The sequence below is a fragment of the Dendrobates tinctorius genome, unplaced genomic scaffold, assembly GCF_039654945.1.
Source record: "Dendrobates tinctorius isolate UK_male_01 unplaced genomic scaffold, ASM3965494v1 ptg000093l, whole genome shotgun sequence".
Lineage (NCBI taxonomy): Eukaryota > Metazoa > Chordata > Amphibia > Anura > Dendrobatidae > Dendrobates > Dendrobates tinctorius.
Window position 1 is genome coordinate 17143567 of NW_027361761.1, and position 20680 is coordinate 17164246.

Genomic DNA, 20680 nt, shown 5'->3' on the forward strand with positions numbered 1-20680 from the left:
CTGGAGCATATGTTGACTGTGCAGACGGCACTACTGAGCAGCAACTGGCGGTGTTGGAGCCCAGGGATTACAGTAGAAACAGAATGTTGCCAGAGGCCTAATTGGAGCAAGTTTAATATCTGTAGTAGTGTGAATGTGGACAGAGCAGGAGATATTGCCAGACCCACAGCAGGGGAGCAGCTGACATTACTGAACCCCACTAATACAGGAGCTAGTGATTTTCTCTGTGCAGACGGCACTTCTGAGCAGCAACTGGCGGTGTTGGAGCACAGGGTAATTAATGGAGTAGGCTGAGGCCTAATTGGAGCAAGTTTAATATCTGATGTTGGGTGAATGTGGAGGGAGCAGGAGACATTGCCGGACACACAGCATGTGAGCAGCTGGCGTAACTGAACCCCACTAACACAGGAGCTAGTGTTTTTCTCTGTGCAGACGGCACTTCTGAGCAGCAGCTGGCAGTGTTGGAGCACAGGGTCAATCAGGGTGTAGGCTGAGGCCTAATTGGAGCAAGTTTAATATCTGATGTTGGGTGAATGTGGAGGGAGCAGGAGACCTTGCCGGACACACAGCAGGGGAGCAGCTGGCGTTACTGAACCCCACTAACACAGGAGCTAGTGTTTTTCTCTGTGCAGATGGCACTTCTGAGCAGCAACTGGCGGTGTTGGAGCACAGGGTAATTCATGGAGTAGGCTGAGGCCTAATTGGAGCAAGTTTAATATCTGATGTTGGGTGAATGTGGAGGGAGCAGGAGACATTGCCGGACACACAGCAGGGGAGCAGCTGGCGTTAATGAACCCCACTAACACAGGAGCTAGCGTTTTTCTCTGTGCAGACGGCACTTCTGAGCAGCAACTGGCGGTGTTGGAGCACAGGGTCATTCATGGTGTAGGCTGAGGCCTAATTGGAGCAAGTTTAATATCTGATGTTGGGTGAATGTGGAGGGAGCAGGAGACATTGCCGGACACACTGCAGGGGAGCAGCTGGCGTTACTGAACCCCACTCAAACAGGAGCTAGTGTTTTTCTCTGTGCAGATGGCACTTCTGAGCAGCAACTGGCGGTGTTGGAACCCAGGGTCAATCATGGAGTAGGCTGAGGCCTAATTGGAGCAAGTTTAATATCTGATGTTGGGTGAATTTTGAGGGACTAGGAGATATTGCCGGACACACAGCAGGGGAGCAGCTGACATTACTGAACCCCACTAACACAGGAGCTAGTGTTTTTATCTGTGCAGATGGCACTTCTGAGCAGCAACTGACAGTGTTGGAGCCCAGGGATTACAGTTCAAGTGGTAGAAACATGAACACAACTGGAGACCTGGATACTGTTGCCAACTAATTATTTAATCTGGAAGAGGACTGGCAAATTCCGACGAGATCCAGGCCTTGTTCATTTTCAGAAAAGTAAGCTGGTCAACGTTATCGGAGGATAGTCGTATGCGACTGTCTGTTAGTACACCACCTGCGGCACTAAAGATGCGTTCCGATAATACACTAGCAGCAGGGCAAGCCAGCAGCTTCAATGCATACTGGCAAAGCTTTGGCCATGTATCAAGCTTAGAGACCCAAAACTTGAAGGGGGAAGAGCCGTCTGGGAGTACACTGAGAGGGCAAGACATGTAGTCTGTCACCATTTGACGGAAACGTTGCCTCCTGCTGACTGGAGCCGTCTGTGATGGTGTAGACATTTGTGGCGGGCACACAAAACTTTGCCACATTTGGGCCATACTGGTCTTGCCTTGTGCTGAGGCGCTGCCTCTGCTCCCTCTTTGTGCAGAGCTTCATCCACTGCCTCGACGCACAGAGCTGCTTTGTAAAGCACTAGCAGCACTGCTCTCGGGTGGAATGGAGAACATGATGGAATGCACCAGTGTGTCTTGGTACTTCCGCATTGTACGCTCCCGGTTCAACGGTGTTTTGAGGCTTTGTAAGTTGTCCTGGTAGCGAGGATGTAGGAGGGTGTACACCCAATAATCAGGCGTGTTGAGAATGTGGGCGATGCGGCGGTCATTTCTCAGGCACTGCAGCATGAAAACAACCATGTCTTGCAGACTCCCAACTGGCCAAGAAACGCTGTCCCCTGCTTGAGGTGTCATCTCTGCCTGCTCTGCATCACCACACCCATGCTCTACATACTGACTACTAGAGCATTGTGTACCTCCCTCCTCTGGAGAGATGTCTTCCTCCTCCATTGACTCCTCCTCATCCTCCTCACAAAGTGTCCCCTGCCTAGGCCTTTGTGAAGAACCACGTTGCGCAGACTCTCCAGAAGCAGATGGCATTTGTGACTCCTCATCCTCCCCTCCACCTTTTCCAAAATCTCCTTGCTTAGTGTTTGCAGTGTTTTTTGAAGCAGGCAGATAAGGGGGACAGTCATGCTGACTAGTGCATCATCTGCACTCGCCATCCGCGTGGAATCATCGAAGGCACGCAAAATGTGGCAGATGTCCTTCATATAGGCCCACTCAGTGGTGGTGAAGTGTGAACGGCACGCAGTGCGACTTGTTTGCGCCTGATGCAGATGGTGCTCCATTACTGCTGCCTGCTGCTCCCACAGCCGCTTCAACATATGTTACATTGAATTCCACCTGGTAGGTAGGTCACATATGATGCGATGTTCCGGAAGGCAGAATCGGCGCTGAAGAGCTGCAATGCGCGATCTTGCCTTGCTGGAATGCCGCAAGTGAGCAAACTCTATGCAGACCTTGTGTAACAGTGCATCAAGATCCGGATAGTCCCTCCAAAAACTCTGCACAACCAAGCTGAGCACATGTGCCAGACATGGGATGTGAGTGAGGTTGCCTAGGCCCAGAGCTGCCACCAGATTTCGGCCATTGTCACACACTACCAAGCCTGGCTGGAGATTCGTTGGACAAACGACACGTCGCTCTCCTGCTTGATGGCATTCCAGAGCTCCTGCACTGTGCGGCTTCGATTCCCCAAAGAAATTAATTTCAGTACGGCCTGTTGACGTTTTGCCACGGCTGTGCTCATATCGCGGCTGGGCACATTGTATTGTGGGACTGGCAATGCCATGAAGTTACGGAAGGTGTCAGTCTCAACCAGCCTGAATGATAGCATTTCAAGGGAAAGTAGTTTTGCAATGCCAGCATTCAGAGCATGTGCTCGGGGATGGTTTGAGGAGTATGGCAGCCTTTTCTCCCATGCCTGTGCCACTGATGGCTGTTGTGAGTTCATTTTCCCTTCACCATTGAGGTCTGATGAACTCCCTTTTCTGGTGAAGGAAGGTAGTGAGGCTGATTACAAAGCACCTGAGCAGAATGATGAATGGGTGACTGTAATTGCTGACTGGATATTAGGCAGCCGACGCCCTTCTGCCTTGCGGGTGATTTCTCTGAGGGATTCTAGGAGACCAGTCTGATTCCTGCTCCTCAAAAGCTAAGTTTTCTGCGCTGCTTTTTGCATTTGTGTTTTGGTTTTGCCTTGTTTTTCTGGATTTCTGCCTTCACCTGCTGGGTGAGCTGAATTCCTTTTTGCTCTGTCTTCAGAAAATACCTGAGTACTGATATAGTCTTTTTGAAGCCTAGAGTCTTCAGGGCTTTTTTCCCTATCAGTCTGTTGGCTCTTGTTTTGAGAGGGTTTTGGCAGATTGCAGACAGCAGCTTTTCTATTCTGTCCTATTTAGTTAGCTTGGGCCCCATCGTTTGCTCAGCCTATCTTTCTATCTGTGTGAGTGTTTTTTATATTGCTTCACCGTCATTATATGTTGGGGGCTGCTCTGGGGCAGTTTAGATTTCCCTTTCTGTCTTTAGGCTATGTAGTTCTCCGGCTGTGATCGAGGGGTCTAGGGCACCGTAGGAACCCCCCACGGCTACTGCTAGTTGTTGTTGTTAGGTTCAGGGGTTTGCAATCCGATAGCTGCCAACTTCTCTGGTTTTCTGGACTTAGCTAGTATTTCTGTTTTTGCCTCCTACGGTGACTCATTCATAACAGAATCACCCGCCATACCGCAGATCCTAGGGTACTCAATAGCAGGAAAGAATTGTAAGAAAAAAAAAAAGTGTGTATATTTTTTCCTCTATATCTCTGAGGCCGTAGGGGGAATTTTTTTTTCTCTCAATGGAGATAAATCAATTGTCTGATCATGTGGAGCAGCTCGCTGCGGAAGTGCAGGGAATTTCCACCTACCTTGCTCATTCACATGCTGCTGAACCAAAGATCCCTACTCCTGATGTGTTTTTTGGGGATCGGTCTAAATTTTTGAATTTCAAAAATAATTGTAAATTATTTTTTGCCTTGAAGTCTAACTCATCAGGGAGCTCCGCGCAGCAGGTTAAAATTGTCATCTCTTTGCTGCGTGACGATGCCCAGGATTGGGCGTTTTCTTTGAAACCAGATGATCCTATTCTGTCTAATGTGAACGCATTTTTTCAAGCCTTGGGGTTGTTATATGACGAACCTAATGCTATTTATCAGGCTGAAAAGACCATGTTGGCATGGAGCCAGGGTCGAGATTCTGCAGAATTGTACTGTCAAAAATTCCGAAAGTGGGCGGTCCTTACTATATGGAATGATAATGCCTTGGCAGCTCTCTTTCGGAAAGGTTTATCAGAAGCCGTAAAAGATACTATGGTGGGATTTCCTGTTCCCTCTGGTCTTGACGATTCTATGTCATTAGCTATTCAGGTTGATCGGCGTTTACGTGAACGCAGGACTGCACGAGAGGTGTTGCCACCTGTTGAACAAGTGTCTGAACCTATGCAATGTGATAGAGTTTTGTCCAGGGAGCAACGTCAGGAGTTCAGAAGGCGTAATAAGCTGTGTTTTTTTGTGGAGATGCCTCCCATATTATTTCTGTCTGTCCTAAACGAGAGAAACGTTTTGCACACACGATTTCTGTGGGTGGTGTTCAACCTAAGTTTCTTCTGGCAATTACTCTGATCTGCTCCCTGTCCACATTTTCCACCAAGGCTTTTGTGGATTCGGGAGCAACCCTGGACCTAATGGACTTGGATTTTGCTAAACGTTGTGGATTTCCGATGACACCTCTGCGGACGCCTACCCCTTTGAGGGGGATTGATGCTACTCCTTTGGCGAAAAATAAAGCTCAGTTTTGGACCCAGGTGGTAATGCGGGTCGCCCCAGACCATCAAGAAAATTGCAGATTTTTGGTGTTGCATAATTTGCATGATACCATTGTTCTGGGGTTTCCCTGGTTGCAAATTCATAATCCAGTTTGGATTGGAAATCTGTGTCTGTGGTGAGTTGGGGTTGTCGGTGTGCCCTTAGTGAGGCTCCGGTTTTTTCCACCTCTCCTCAGTCGCATGATGTTCCTGACTATTTGGCGGACTTTTATGATGTATTTAGTGAGAATGAGTCTGCGTCTTTGCCTCCTCATAGGAGTTATGACTGTGCAATTGAACTGAGCCTGGGGTGTAAATTTCCCAAGGGTCGGCTCTTCAATTTATCTGTACCCGAGCACGAGGCTATGCGATCCTATATTAAGGAGGCGTTGGAGAAGGGTCATATTAGACCATCCTCTTCACCCTTAGGTGCCGTTTTTTTTTTCGTGGCCAAAAAGGATGGTTCGTTAAGGCCTTGTATTGATTATCGTGCCCTCTACAAAATTACTATTAAATATCAGTATCCGTTACCCCTGATTTCGGATCTATTCTCCAGAGTTAAAGGTGCTTGCTGGTTTACTAAGCTTGACCTCAGGGGGGCGTATAGTCTTATCCGCATTAAGCATGGGGATGAATGGAAGACGGCGTTTAATACTCCGGAGGGACATTTTGAGTACCTGGTGATGCCTTTTGGGTTCACTAATGCCCCTTCTGTCTTCCAGTGCTTCATGAACGACATTTTCCGAGACTTTGTGGATAAATTTTTGATTATCTATCTGGATGATATTTTGATCTTCTCAAAGGATTGGGATTCTCATGTGGAACATGTTCGGACTGTGTTCCGGATCTTGAGGGAGAATTCTCTGTATGTCAAAGGATCAAAATGCCTTTTTGGGGTACAGAGGATTTCATTTTTGGGATTCATTTTGTCTCCGTCAACTATTGAAATGGACCCGGCCAAGGTACAGGCCATTTATGATTGGGTTCAGCCCACTTCTTTGAAGGCCCTCCAGAAGTTTTTGGGTTTTGCTAATTTTTATCGGAAATTTATAGCAAAATTTTCTAGTATTGCCAAGCCATTGACTGATCTGACTAAGAAGGGTGCTGATGTGTTGAATTGGTCTCCGGAGGCTGTTTCTTCCTTTCAGGAGCTGAAGCGAAGATTCACTTCTGCCCCGGTTTTGCGGCAACCTGATGTCTCACTCCTGTTCCAGGTAGAGGTGGACGCTTCTGAGATTGGTGTAGGAGCTGTTTTGTCCCAAAAGGATCCTGTAACATCTAAAATGAATCCCTGTGCTTTCTTTTCCCGAAAGTTCTCTCCATCTGAACGTAACTATGATGTGGGGTATCGGGAACTGTTAGCCATGAAATGGGCATTTGAGGAGTGGAGACATTGGTTGGAGGGAGCTAAACATCAAGTCGTGGTCCTCACTGACCACAAGAATTTGATTCACCTGGAGTCGGCCAAACGCTTGAACCCTAGACAGGCTAAGTGGGCCTTGTTTTTTACACGTTTTGATTTTGTGGTCTCTTTTCTTCCTGGCACTAAGAATGTCAAGGCAGACGCCCTCTCTAGGAGCTTCTTTGCTGATTCTCCTGTGGTGACCAAGCCTGCTACCATCTTAGGCGAAGGGGTAGTTCTTTCTGCCATCTCTCCCGATTTGAGACGTGCTCTGGAAGAGTTCCAGGAGGACAAACCTGAGCGTTGTCCCAGTGGAAAGTTGTATGTTCCTGACCAGTGGAAGAAGAGAGTGATGTCTGAAGTTCATTGCTCTGCATTGGCTGGTCATCCAGGTATTTTTGGTACTAGAGATCTGGTGAGTCGGTCTTTTTGGTGGCCCGCCTTGTCTCGTGATGTCAGGAATTTTGTGCAGTCCTGTGGGACTAAACCTTGTTCTCGCTCTAATGGGTTGTTGATGCCTTTGCCGGTCCCCAGGAGGCCATGGACCCATATTTCAATGGATTTCATCTCTGACATGTCTGTCTCTCAGACAATGACTGTTATTTGGGTGATTTGTGATAGGTTCTCTAAGATGGTTCATCTTGTACCACTCCCTAAGTTGCCATCTTCCTCTGAGTTGGTGCCCCTGTTTTTGCAACAGGTGGTTCGCTTGCACGGGATTCCTGAGAACATAGTATCTGACAGAGGAGTTCAGTTTGTGTCTAGATTTTGGAGGACTTTCTGTTCCAAGCTGGCAATTCAGTTGTCCTTCTCCTCTGCTTTTCACCCTCAGACCAATGGGCAGACGGAGAGAACAAACCAGACCTTGGAGTCGTATTTGAGATGTTTTATTTCCGCTGATCAGGATGATTGGGTTTCATTTTTGCCCTTGGCCGAATTTGTTTTAAATAATAGAGCTAGTTCTGCCACTTTGATGTCACCTTTTTTTGTAACTTTGGGTTTCATCCTCGATTTTCTTCAGGGCAGGTGGAGCCTTCTGCCTGCCCAGGTGTTGACACTGTGGTGGAGAGAATGCACCAGCTCTGGGACCAAGTGGTGGATAAGTTATCTCTCTCCCAGGAAAAGGCCCAGCGGTTTTCCAACCGACATAGGACCATTGGTCCCCAGTTTGAGGTTGGTGATATGGTTTGGTTATCATCAAAAAATATCGCTATGAAGGTGGCTAATCCTAAGTTTAAGCCTAGATTTATTGGACCTTACAAGATTTTGGAGATTATAAGTCCAGTCTCTTTTCGTTTGGCTCTTCCTGTCACATTTAAAATTCATAATGTGTTTCATAAGTCCTTGTTGAAGAGGTTTGTTGAACCAGTTGTTCCTGGGGAGCACCTCCGGACCCTGTATTAGTTGAAGGTAACATGGAATATGAGGTAGAGAAGATACTGGATTCCCGTCTGGCTAGACGGAGACTCCAGTATTTGGTTAAGTGGAAGGGTTATGGTCAGGAGGATAATTCCTGGGTCTCTGCCTCTGATATTCATGCCAAAAGATTGGTGCGTGCCTTTCATCGGGCTCACCCTGATTGCCCTGGTGGCGTGGATGAGGGTTCGGTGACCCCTCCTCAAGGGGGAGGTACTGTTGTGAGTTCATTTTCCCCCTCACCATTGAGGTCTGATGAACTCCCTCTTCTGGTGAAGGAAGGTAGTGAGGCTGATTACAAAGCAGCTGAGCAGAATGATGATGACTGGGTGACTGGAATTGCTGACAGGATATTAGGCAGCCGACTCCCTTCTGCCTTGCGGGTGATTTCTCTGAGGGATTCTAGGAGACCAGTCTGATTCCTGCTCCTCAAAAGCTAAGTTTTCTGCGCTGCTTTTTGCATTTGTGTTTTGGTTTTGGTTTTGCCTTGTTTTTCTGGATTTCTGCCTTCCCCTGCTGGGTGAGCTGAATTCCTTTTTGCTTTGTCTTCAGAAAATACCTGAGTACTGATATAGTCTTTTTGAAACCTAGCGTCTTCAGGGCTTTTTTCCCTATCAGTCTGTTGGCTCTTGTTTTGAGAGGGTTTTGGCGGATTGCAGACAGCAGCTTTTCTATTCTGTCCTATTTAGTTAGCTTGGGCGACATCATTTGCTCAGCCTATCTTTCTATCTGTGTGAGTGTTTTTTCATCTTGCTTCACCGTCATTATATGTTGGGGGCTGCCTATTGCTGTGGGGTCTGCTCTGGGGCAGTTTAGATTTCCCTTTCTGTCTTTAGGCTATGTAGTTCTCCGGCTGTGATCGAGGGGTCTACGGCACCGTAGGAACCCCCCACGGCTACTGCTAGTTGTTGTTGTTAGGTTCAGGGGTCTGCAGACCGATAGCTGCCAACTTCTCTGGTTTTCTGGACTTAGCTAGTATTTCTGTTTTTGCCTCCTACGGTTACTCATTCATAACAGATGGCTATAGAGTGGCCTGGGAGTGTGAGGATGACAGGGAAAGTGATGCTGTGGGTGGAATGTCACTGGGTCTCTGTACAACAGTGCCAGAGGTTCTTTCATGGCGATCCTGTGAGGAAGCCGAACCAGCTGTGTGTGAGCTAGAGGAAGAGGCTACAAAACAAGCTGAAGAGGTTGTACTTGGTGCTGTAGGTTGGCCTACGTCTTCAGTGTGTCTTTGTAACTCCACCACGTGCTTTGTGCGCACATGTTTCCACATATTTGTGGTATTGAGGTTGCTGACACTTTTCCCTCTTTTGACTTTCTGATTACACAGCTTGCATTTGACAAAGGAAATGTCATCTGCAACTGTGAAAAAAGGACCACGCACTGCAAGTTCTGGGAGCGCCCGTTTTGGGTTTTGGAAGAGGAATGCTCCTAATGGGTTCCGAAGTGGAGGCTACAGGCAACCAAGTCTGCCCCCTCCCTCTCCCTCCTGTCTTGGCTGTTCGAGGAATCTCTTCCTTAAGCTGCTACCACCACCTTCCTTTTCATCACGCCATGATGGGTCAAGGACCTCATCATCTACACTACCCTCTTCAAACACCTGCTTCTCCTGGGTAGTCTCGCCAGCACAGTACGCACCAGAAAGTGGCACCTGAGTCTCATCATCATCAGATGCGTACTGAGGTGTGCTGACCATAGGCACTGGCCCACCCGCCTCTTCAGACTCAGAGAGACAAAGCTGTTGCGCATCACTGCATACTCCCTCTTCTTCACATTCTAGAATGCTGCTTGGCTGGCCCTCTCTTTCCAAGCCAAGAGATTTAGAGAACAGAAGTAGAGATGGCTCTTGTCCAGGGCTCTCTGACTGCCTGGGCAATTTGGCAGGTGGTGAAGAGACAGTTAGTTGCTCTTCCCGACTCTGGACCTGAGAGGATGTGGAAGTAATTGAAGTCGATGCTTTAGTTGCCATCCATCCGACAACGGCTTCAATTTGTTCCTCCTGCAGCAGTGGGGTACGGCGAGCTCCTACAAAGCTGTGCATAAAGGACTGTTCCCTGGTAAAACTGGGGGATGCTGAGTCACTGGTGCCCGCAGCAGGCACAGAATCCCCACGTCCTCTCCCTGCTGATACTCCACGCCCACGACTATGTGCCTTACTCGCTGCCTTCTTCATCTTGGTAGACTGATAAAGATAGCTAGAAAAGTACTAAGGGCTTAGTGTGCTTATTCCTGAACAGCTGCTAACAGGTATAGGAAACACTAATTTTATAAAGTGTGTGGACTACACTTTGATATGAGCTAATGTGGCCTACACAACTGTAAAGTGGAGTGTTTGGTGAACTTTATTTACGTGTTTTTTTTTCAAAAAACAAAAAGGATGTGACCAAAGATGTAAAAGCGATAGTATCACAAACTTTTTGGAGCTATTACAATGCGGGAAGGTTAACCTGCAATGCAATAGATGAGGCTCCAAAAAATAGGCTAATACTAATCTGGCTGGGGCTGCAGGGCACAAGCCAGCAAAAAGGCTCCTCTATGTACTCCTATATAGTGTTTGCAACCAATCTAGCTGGATACGAATGGAAGCACACTAAAAGGAGAAATTCAAGAAAAATAAGCAGCACTACAGCAAAAAAGGACAATGTATGAGGCAGTGACGCACGCTGAGCGGACTACAACCAGAGGTGGCTGCAGAACACACTACAGCTTGAGCTGCACTCACACACAGAGACCTCACAGACAGCCATGAACAGTGCAGAGAACTGTGCACTAGCACTGAAAGGCTGCAGAAAGGCTCCGCTATTTACTCCTATATAGTGTTTGCAACCAATGTTGATGGATACGGATGGAAGCACACTAATAGGAGAATTAATGAAAAATGAGCAGCAATAATAAAAAAAAAAAAATATGTATGAGGCAGTGATGCACGCTGAGCGGCCTACAACCAGAGGTGGCTGCAGAACACACTACAGCGTGAGCTGCACTCACGCACACAGACCTTGCAGACAGCTACGAGCAGCGCTGCAAGGCAAAAGAAAGCTTCACACAGTGGTTGCTAAAGTAGCCTGGGTAAAGCACAATATAGCAAATCGCTGTCTCTAACTGTCCCTCAGAGTCAGAAGAGCAGCGTCCTGTCCCTAACTGAATTCACAGCAGAGTGAACCCAAAATGGCTGCGGCTTTTATAGTGCATCATGACATCATTTCAGCAGCCAATCACAGCCATGCCATTAGTTAACATGCCTACGTGCCTAACAGGATGTACCCACACTTCTTAGGATTCCTCATTGGCTGAATCAAATCAAACTGGCTCATAGCATTATGGGAACTTCTGATTCCAGTATTCAATATGCAAAAAGTATCGGAACTCAGTATCAGAATTCCGATACCGCGAATATCGTCCGATACCCGATATTTGCAGAATCGGATTGCTCAACACTAGTTATGACTGTAAGGTATGACTTAAGGTTTCCTGACTATTACATATTACACTTCAGATGAGAGTCTGACTGCCACATAGCTGCGACCCCCCTCTTTGTACCTACATCGCAGCGCTGTGCCTGCTTGTAATCCTACACCAGACACTTCCTGTGCAAACATTTCTCTTCTCTCCAGCTAAGGAATGTTAATTAGCTAAGTGAAAAGAATGTCCTTTGTTCCCAGTCATGCAGCTGGATATAAGTATGGGTAATATGAAAGAGGCTAAATCTCTAAAACCATATGCGGCAGAGATATCAAAATTACATTTCTGCAAAATGCACAAAACCAGCGTGCTGGCCCATAATTTTCACGGTTCCAGCACCCACAGAAACCGAAAACTGGATTTCTCCTAAACGGTATGTGTTATGAATGAGTCACCGTAGGAGGCAAAAACAGAAATACCAGCTAAGTCCAGAAAACCAGAGAAGTTGGCAGCTATCAGATTGCAGACCCCTGAACCTAACAGCAACTAGCAGTAGCCGTGGGGGGTTCCTACGGTGCCCTAGACCCCTCGATCACAGCCGGAGAACTACATTGCCTAAAGACAGAAAGGGAAATCTAAACTGCCCCAGAGCAGACCCCAAAGCAAAAGGCAGCCCCCAACATATAATGACTGTGAAGCAAGATGGGGCCCAAGCTAACTGAATAGGACAGAATAGAAAAGCTGCTGTCTGCAATCCGCCAAAACCCTCTCAAAAACAAGAGCCAACAGACTGATAGGGAAAAAAGCCCTGAAGACGCTATGCTTCAAAAAGACTATATCAGTACTCAGGTATTATCTGAAGACAGAGCAAAAAGGAATTCAGCTCACCCAGCAGGGAAAAGCAGAAATCCAGAAAAACAAGTCAAAACAAAACCAAAACACAATTGCAAAAAGTAGAGCAGAAAACTTAGCTTTTGAGGAGCAGGAATCAGACTGGTCTCCAAGAATCCCTCAGAGTAATCACCCGCAAGGCAGAAGGGCGTCGGCTGCCTTATATCCAGTCAGCAATCCCAGTCACCCAGTCATCATCATTCTGCTCAGGTGTTTTGTAATCAGCCTCACTACCTTCCTTCACCAGAAGAGGGAGTTCACCAGACCTCAATGGTGAAGGGGAAAATGAACTCACAGCAGGTATGATATAATTACTGCTTGTTTGGTCTTGAATTATTGTCCTCGACAGGCTAAAAAGAATGATACTATGTGCATGTTTATACATGTTACCCTCTGTGAGATATAGTCATTATAAGTTTTGTGGTCAGAATTGTAACTTAGAGCAGGAGGAAGGATCAACCCCAGATGGCCCCTTTCGTGATGTCACAAATCCAAAGCTATAAAGCATTCCCTCCCTAAAATTGGTCATTCGAGCTAGAGGTTTCATGCTAAAAGGATCCCAGATGCAGGGAGACATGTGGCCCCGCCTCTCCACATGGATAGCCTAATGCCATGTAAGCAACTGTAAGTGTTAACCTCTATCTTCATCCCTTTTATTTTACATTTGCATTGTACATATCTAATGTCTCAAATTTGTAAGATTTTTAATCTCTGTAATCGCTGCCCCCTTTTGGGGAATAAATTATAGCCTTATTAGTCTGTCTTCATGCTCTAAAAAGGAATACGTGCCTGTAAGATAATTATGCTACTAATTTGGGGGTTTGCTACGGTCCCTCTTAGTTAACTCATTGTTTAAGAGAATCATAGCTGGTGGCGGCAAAGTGTGATCTGGGCCCCGGGTACTGCTGGGTGTGACAGAAAGGGATTTTATAAGCTAATTGGGTGGCTGCGGCCAGAGCATTTATAATTCCCTCACTGCAGTGTGCCGGGTGGCCAGACCACATTGAGGCAGCTGACCGGCGACCAATTATACCATGTGTAGTTCCCTAACTGACCTGAGGGTAAAGGGGGTACCAGAGAGCTGCGAGTTCCAAAGTGGAACTGAAAAGTGGGATGTACATCAATCCCCGCAGTTTGTGGAAGATTGTTAGCAGTGGTGGGCCATCCAAAATAACCCCCTATGATAAATCGTTAGGGCAAGACTAGCTTGCTGTTTTTTATCACATGTTGCCAGCGGTGGGATAACTAAGATAAGACCCCCCTGCACCTGTGATAGCCGTGTGTCGGCAGTGCGTCGCGCAACTCCGTCTGTGACAACCGGTGTAAGCGGTGGATCTGTGACATATTGGTGGCAGCAATGGGATTGTGACATATTGGAGGCAGAGCGGTGGGATAATCATAGAGCGCTAGTGATCTGGTTTGAGCAATCATTCCTCTCACTAAAAACTTGCATGGTTCCTGTGGGAATCCTGCGTTACAGGTTTTAGAGGACAAACTCAGTGGCTATTATTCTTGAGACATTTGTGTGTACTTGCAAGTATCCCCTCCCTTCTCTTTGTTTTTCTATTCTATCTTTTATTTGGCAACCATAGCAGCAAAAGGAGAACGATGGTACACACAGCAGAAAAAGGAAACTCTTGTTGGAGTATGCATGCACCGAGGCATTGACGCCACAAACAAAACCAGAGACCAACTGATCGTGGCTCTGGTGCAGCTGGACAGTACCCAGAGCCCAGCAGGCGCAGAACCCGGCACAATCAGAGAGGGCGCTGCAGCTGAGGTCCAACCACATACAACCAGGCCAGGCTGGACCCCTACCTGCAAGCGGCCTTGGACGAGCTCTCTACCCATGACTGTAATGGACATCTGAAGCTGATCCAGCAAGCTCAGGAGAGAACAGAGCAGCGAGCCGAGAGAGAGGCGGAGAGAGCTGAGCGGGAGGCTGAGAGAGTTGAGCGCCAAGCAGAGGCCCAGAGAGCTGAGCGGGAGGCCAAGAGAGCCCATGAAATTGAGATGCTCTGGGGGGGAAAACCCTCCATAGCCCGAAGCAGTGATCCTCACAGCACCCAGAGTCCTAAACCCCGGCCATAGCATTTTCCGGTGATGGAAAAGGACGGGGTCTTGGACACATTTCTGCGAGTCTTTGAGAAAGCCTACAGACAGTACCGGCTGGAAAAGGACCAATGGGCCAGGTATCTGACCCCAGGGCTAAAAGGCAAAGCCCTGGAGGTGTTTGCTTCTCTGCGGCCGGAAGACGATGACGACTATGATGCCATCAAGCAGGCCCTGATCGCCAAATACCGGCAGACCCCTGAGGTATACTGAAAAAAGTTCCGGAACCTCCAATGTGACCCACACGATAGCTATAGCGATGTGGTGCAAGGACTCAGGACCCTCTTTGACCAGTGGATCCATGGACGGTCAGTTGATTCCTTTGAGCTGCTACGGGACCTGATGATCAAAGACCAATTCCTGCATCTCTGCCCAGCTGAGGTCCGACAGTTCATCCTGGACCGAGAACCAACAAATGCGGATAAAGCCGCACAGATCGTCAACAACTATGAGGCCAACCGGAAGCCAGAGACACAGAGGCCAGTCACCTCCAGATGGAGAGGGGATAAGCCTGCAAACAACCCCAGTGCCCCTGCCAGCCATCCCTCCGGAGGCCCTGTCCTTGTTGCCAACACCAGGCCTACTATTGACAGTCACCAGTGTTACAACTGCAGATGGAGTGGTCATATCAGTGCCACCTGCCCGGAAAGGCAGAAGAACCCCACAGCCAAGGCCTCTGGGCCCATGGCCTCTGTTCTTTTGGTGGGAGGTGTGGTTGGGAGGATTGACGACAACGTTCAACCCGTCTAGGTGGGGGCCCGTTTTGCTACAGGCCTCAAGGACACCGGGGCTGAACAAACCCTCATCCGCCCTGGACTGGCGGCCCCTGAAGAGTTTATTGAGGGGAAAACCATGACTGTCACTGGGATCGGGGGCACCCGCTGTCCCTTTCCAGTGGCCCGGGTATTTCTAGATTGGGGTGCTGGGAGCGGGGTGAGGGAAGTGGGAGTGTCCAAAAACTTGCCAACTGATGTTTTATTGGGGACTGACTTGGGAAGGATGGTTGCATACTACATCCCTGACACCCCTCCCCAATCTGATAATAAGGGTAATGTTAACCCTGATGATAATGTTGATGATGATGATGGGAAACTGAATGTGTTACCTGCTAATGCCTTGATGAGTAATGATGCAGCTAATAACCATTCTCTCCTTAGGAATGATGCTGATGGTGATGTAAATGTACCAAAGAAATCTGATAACCGTTCTTTTCCTAGGAATGATGCAGATGATGATGATGCATCTGTGCCAACTAAACCTGCTAACCATTTCTCTGAAATGGTAGATGTGTCCACAGGTACTGAAGTGCTCAGCCCCGTCATTCTGTGGAGTGAGACGGCTGAGGAACCCCTAACAGGAGCAAGCGTTGGTGCTCAAGGAAATTGGGAGGTGCATGGGAACTGTGAGGAAAGTAATGCCATGCAACTGACCAGTGCCACTGAGGAAGGTAACTGGCCCATAGGTAGCATTGCTCCTGAAGTGTTGGGGATGGATAGGGAGGTAGAGCCCATAGCAGCGCCAGCTGGTGGGTCTGTAGAAATCCCCGGGGAGACAGCAAACATAGCCGCTGTCACATTCAGTCAGAGTGCCCGGATCGCAGGTAGCGCCCTGCCTCCTGGACCCTCTCCCGCTACAATGGAGACTGAACCAGAGGTGAACCCAGGGCAGGATCCACAGGGTCCCAGTGAGGAAGGGACCCTGATGTCACTTCTGGATGCCTCCAGCTAGGAGTTCCAGGCCGCTCTGCACTCAGATGTGAGCCTGGAGAAAATGAGAGACCTCGCCAAGACGCCCATCTCCGAGTCTGATAAGGAGAGAGTGTTCTGGGAACGTGGAAGGTTGTACCGGGAGACAGTACCCGGAGAATCCCAAAAGGAGTGGTTGACGGAAAGACAGCTGGTTGTCCCCTATCAGTTCAGAACTGAGTTGTTGCGGATTGCCCATGAGATTCCACTCGCTGGACACTTGGGGGTCAGCAAAACTAAGGCATGGCTGTCTCAACATTTCTATTGGCCCAAGATGGGGACAAATGTAACAAAATACTGCCGCTCCTGTGCCACCTGTCAAAGAGTGGGTAAGGCGGGGCCTGCTCTTAAGGCTCCCCTTATCCCTTTGCCAGTAATAGAGGAGTCTTTCCAGAGAATCGCGGTGGACATTGTATGCCCGCTGGCCGTCCCCAGCAGCTCTGGACTGCAAATCATTCTCACCGTGGTAGACTATGCTACCTGGTACCCAGAGGCAGTAGCTCTGTCTTCAACCAGGGTGGATAAGGTAGCTGATGCACTGGTGACCATCTTTTCAATGGTAGGATTTCCCAGGGAGATACTTACCGATCAAGGGACCCAATTCATGTCTCGCCTAATGGAGGCTCTCTGTGAGAAAATGCAGGTGAAGCACCTGGTATCGAGTGCGTATCACCCACAGGCCAATGGCTTGTGTGACTGCTTTAACGGTACCCTCAAACAGATGCTCCGCATGCTGGTTGAGACCCAAGGGCGCGACAGGGAGCGGTACCTCCCACACCTGCTATTCGTTTTTCGTTTACAGAGAAGTTCCGCAGGCCTTGATGGGGTTCTCCCCCTTCGAGCTCCTGTATGGCAGGTGAGTCCGAGGACTCTTTGGGTTGATAAGAGAATCCTGGGAAGATGAGCCAAACCCCTCTGAAGTGTCCATCGTGGATTATGTCATGCGTTTCCGTGTCAAGATGCAGACCTTGATGCAGTTGGTGCATGACAACATGACGCAGGCTCAGGCTGACCAGAAGCACTGGTACGACCAGAACGCCCGGGAGCGGACCTACCAGGTGGGTCAAAAGGTGTGGGTGCTGGTCCCCATACCAACTGATAAGCTTCAGGCAGCCTGGGAAGGCCCATACTTCGTCCACCAACAGCTCAACCCAGTCACCTACATGGTCACGCTTGACCATGCTCAGGGTAGGCGCAAGGCCTTTCACGTCAACATGCTTAAGGCTCACCACAAACGTGAAGCCTGCGTCCTACCGGTCTGCAACCTGCCCGAGGATGGGGAGGAAGACCCCCTCCTGGACATGCTGGCCCAAGCCAAGACCAATGGGTCCATGAGGACATGGAGATAAGTGATTTGTTAACGTACCCCAGCGGTCACAGTTGTTGGCCACCCTGGAACCCTTCCGGGCCGTGTTCTCCAACCGACATGGGAGGATGAAGTTAGCGGTTCATGAGGTGGACACCGGGATTCACTCCCCACTATGGCGAACACCTTATCGGATCTCTGAGGGGGTGCAACAGGTCATGCGTCAAGAGATCAATGAGATGTTATAGCTGGGGGTGATTCGACGGTCAAAAAATGCGTGAGCCTCGCCTGTAGATCTCGTGCCTAAAAAGGATCGGACCACCCAGTTCTGCGTGGACTGCAGGGGGCTCAACGCCATCACAACCTCTGATGCACACCCGATTCCACGCATCGAGGATCTGCTTGAGCGATTGGCAAAAGCAAAATACATATCCATCATGGATTTGAGTTGGGGATACTGGAAGATTCCCCTGAGCCCTGAGGCGCAGGAGAAATCCGGCATTATCAACCCTTTTGTACTGTACGAGTCCACAGTCATGCCCTTCGGCATGAAAAATGCCCCTGCCACTTTCCAGCGGATGGTCAACCAACTGCTCCGGGAACTGGAGGAGTACGTAGTGGCATATCTGGATGACATTTCTGCCTTCAGTTCCACCTGGGAGGAAAACCTTCAGCATCTCCAAGAGGTGCTCAAGCGTCTTCACCAGGCAGGCCTGACCATCAAGCTGTGAAAGTGCTAGATGGACATGAGCGAGGTCCACTACCTGGGGCACTGGGTCGACGGGGGTTCCATGAGTCCGGAGCCAGAGAAAGTGGACACAATCGTGGCCTGGCCCACCCCCAGGACCAAGAAACAGGTGATGTCCTTCCTGGGAACTGCAGGCTACTATAGGTGGTTCAAACAGGACTATAGTACCCTTGCAAAACCCCTGACGGACCTCACCAAGTGGAATCTTCCCCAAACAGTCAACTGGACAGATGGTTGTGAGGCGGCCTTCTGAGCTTTGAAAACAGCCCTGTGCAGTTCTCCAGTGCTAAAAGCAGTCGATAGCAGTCGCACATTCCTCGTACATACCGACGCCAGCGAGTTTGGCCTCAGTGCTGTGCTCAGCCAGGTCGACTCGGGGAACCAGAAGCACCACATGTTGTACCTGATCTGGAAACTTTTGTCGAGGGAAAAGACATACTCCACCATTGAGAAGGAATGCCTGGTCAAAGTGTGGGCACTGGAACGTTTGCAGCCCTACCTGTACTGGCACACCTTCACAGTGGTAACCGACCACAACTCTTTGAGCTGGGTACACATAGTGTCCGGAACTAAAAGAAAGTTGCTACGCTGGAGCCTTGCCCTTCAGCAGTATGACTTTACCGTGCAACACAAGAAGGGTCGTGATCATGGAAATGCCGATGGGTTGTCCCACTGGGGCGAACCCACTGAGGTGCGCATGGCAGATTACCGACAGGTAATGCCTCCGTAGTGCCCTCTAAAAGGGGGAGGTGTAATAAGTAAGATATGACTGTAAGGTAAGACTTAAGGTTCCCTGATTATTACAATTCAGATGAGACTCTGCCTGCCACATAGCTGCGACCCCCCTCTTGGCACCCACACCACAGCACTGTGCCTGCTTGTAATCCTACACCAGACACTTCCTGTGAAAACATTTCTCTCCTCTCCAGCTAAGGAATGTTAGTTAGCTAAGTGAAAAGAATGTCCTTTGTTCCCGGCCATGCAGCTGGATATAAGTATGGGTAATATGAAAGAGACCAAATCTCGAAAACCATACGCAGCAGAGATATGAAAATTACATTTCTGCAAAATGCACAAAACCAGCGTGCTGGCCCATAATTTTCACGGTTCCAGCACCCACAGAAACCGAGAATTGGATTTCTCCTAAACGGTGTAATAAAATTACTGCATGTTTGGTCTTGAATTATTGTCCTCGACAGGCTAAAAAGAATGATACCATGTGCGTGTTTATATGAGGTACCCTCTGCGAGATATAGTCATTATAAGTTTTGTAGTCAGAATTGTAACTTAAAGGAGGGGGAGGATCAACCCCAGACGGTCCCTTTCGTAATGTCTCAAACCAAAAGCTAAAAGGCATTCCCTCCCTAAAATTGGTCATTGGAGCTGGAGGTTTCATGCCAAAAGGATCCCAGATGCAGGGGTGTGGCCCTGCCTCCCAGCATGGTTAGCCTAAGGCCATGTAAGCAACTGTAAGTGTTAACCTCTGTCTTCATCCCTTTTATTTTATATTTGCATTGTACATATCTAATGTCTCAACTTTGCAAGATTTTTTATCTCTGAAATCACTGCCCCCTTTTGGGGAATAAATTTTAACCTTATTAGTCTGTCTTCATGCTCTAAAAACGAACACGTGCCTTTAAGATAATTACGCTACTAATTTGGGGGTTTACTACAGACCCTCTTAGTTAACTCATTCACTAAGAGAATCATAGCTGGTGGTGGCAAAGTGTGATCTGGGCCCCGGGTACTGCTGGCTGTGAAGGAAAGGGATTTTATAAGCTAATTGGGTGGCTGCGGCCAGAGCAATTATAATTACATCACTGCATCACTGCAGCGTGCCGGGTGGCCAGACCTCATTGAGGCAGCTGACCGGTGACCAATTATCCCAGGTGTAGTTCCCTGACTGACCTGAGGGTAAGGGGGGCACTGGAGAGCTGCGAGTTCCAAAGTGGAACTGAAAAGTGGGATATGCATAAATCCCGGCTGTTCGTGGAAGATTGTTAGCAGATGTGGGACAACCAAAATAACCCCCCTGCGATAAATTGTTAGGGCAAGACTAGCTTGCTGTTTTTTATAACATGGTGCCAGCGGTGGGATAACTAAGATAAGCCCCCCTGCGCCTGTGATAGCCATGTGTCGGCAGTGCATCACGCCCCTCCGTCCGTGACATACCGGTGTCAGCGGTGGATCTGTGACATATTGGTGGCATTAGTGGGATTGTGACAGACGGCCACATGAAAGTACACTTCACAGTCTTCAGTTGGTCCTGCCATACAGTTTCATTATGCATTGAATGCAAGGGCCGCCTTGACCCAAATTTTCACACACCTCAATCCCCCTTTGGACAAAACATGGCGGAGGGCCTCCTAAAAAAAATTGCCATCACAAAGGAGCTGGTCTCCTAGACGAGTAATGCCCATACACGCAGTGCATGGGCAGAAAAAAATTTCCCCATGGTGGGTACATTTTTTAAAAGTATAATATGGGCATCATAGACACCCTTGCCAAATATTGTACTGCCTGTTGCAGCACAGAAAACGTTAACCCTGATCATTTAGTGGCAGAGAAGGAGGA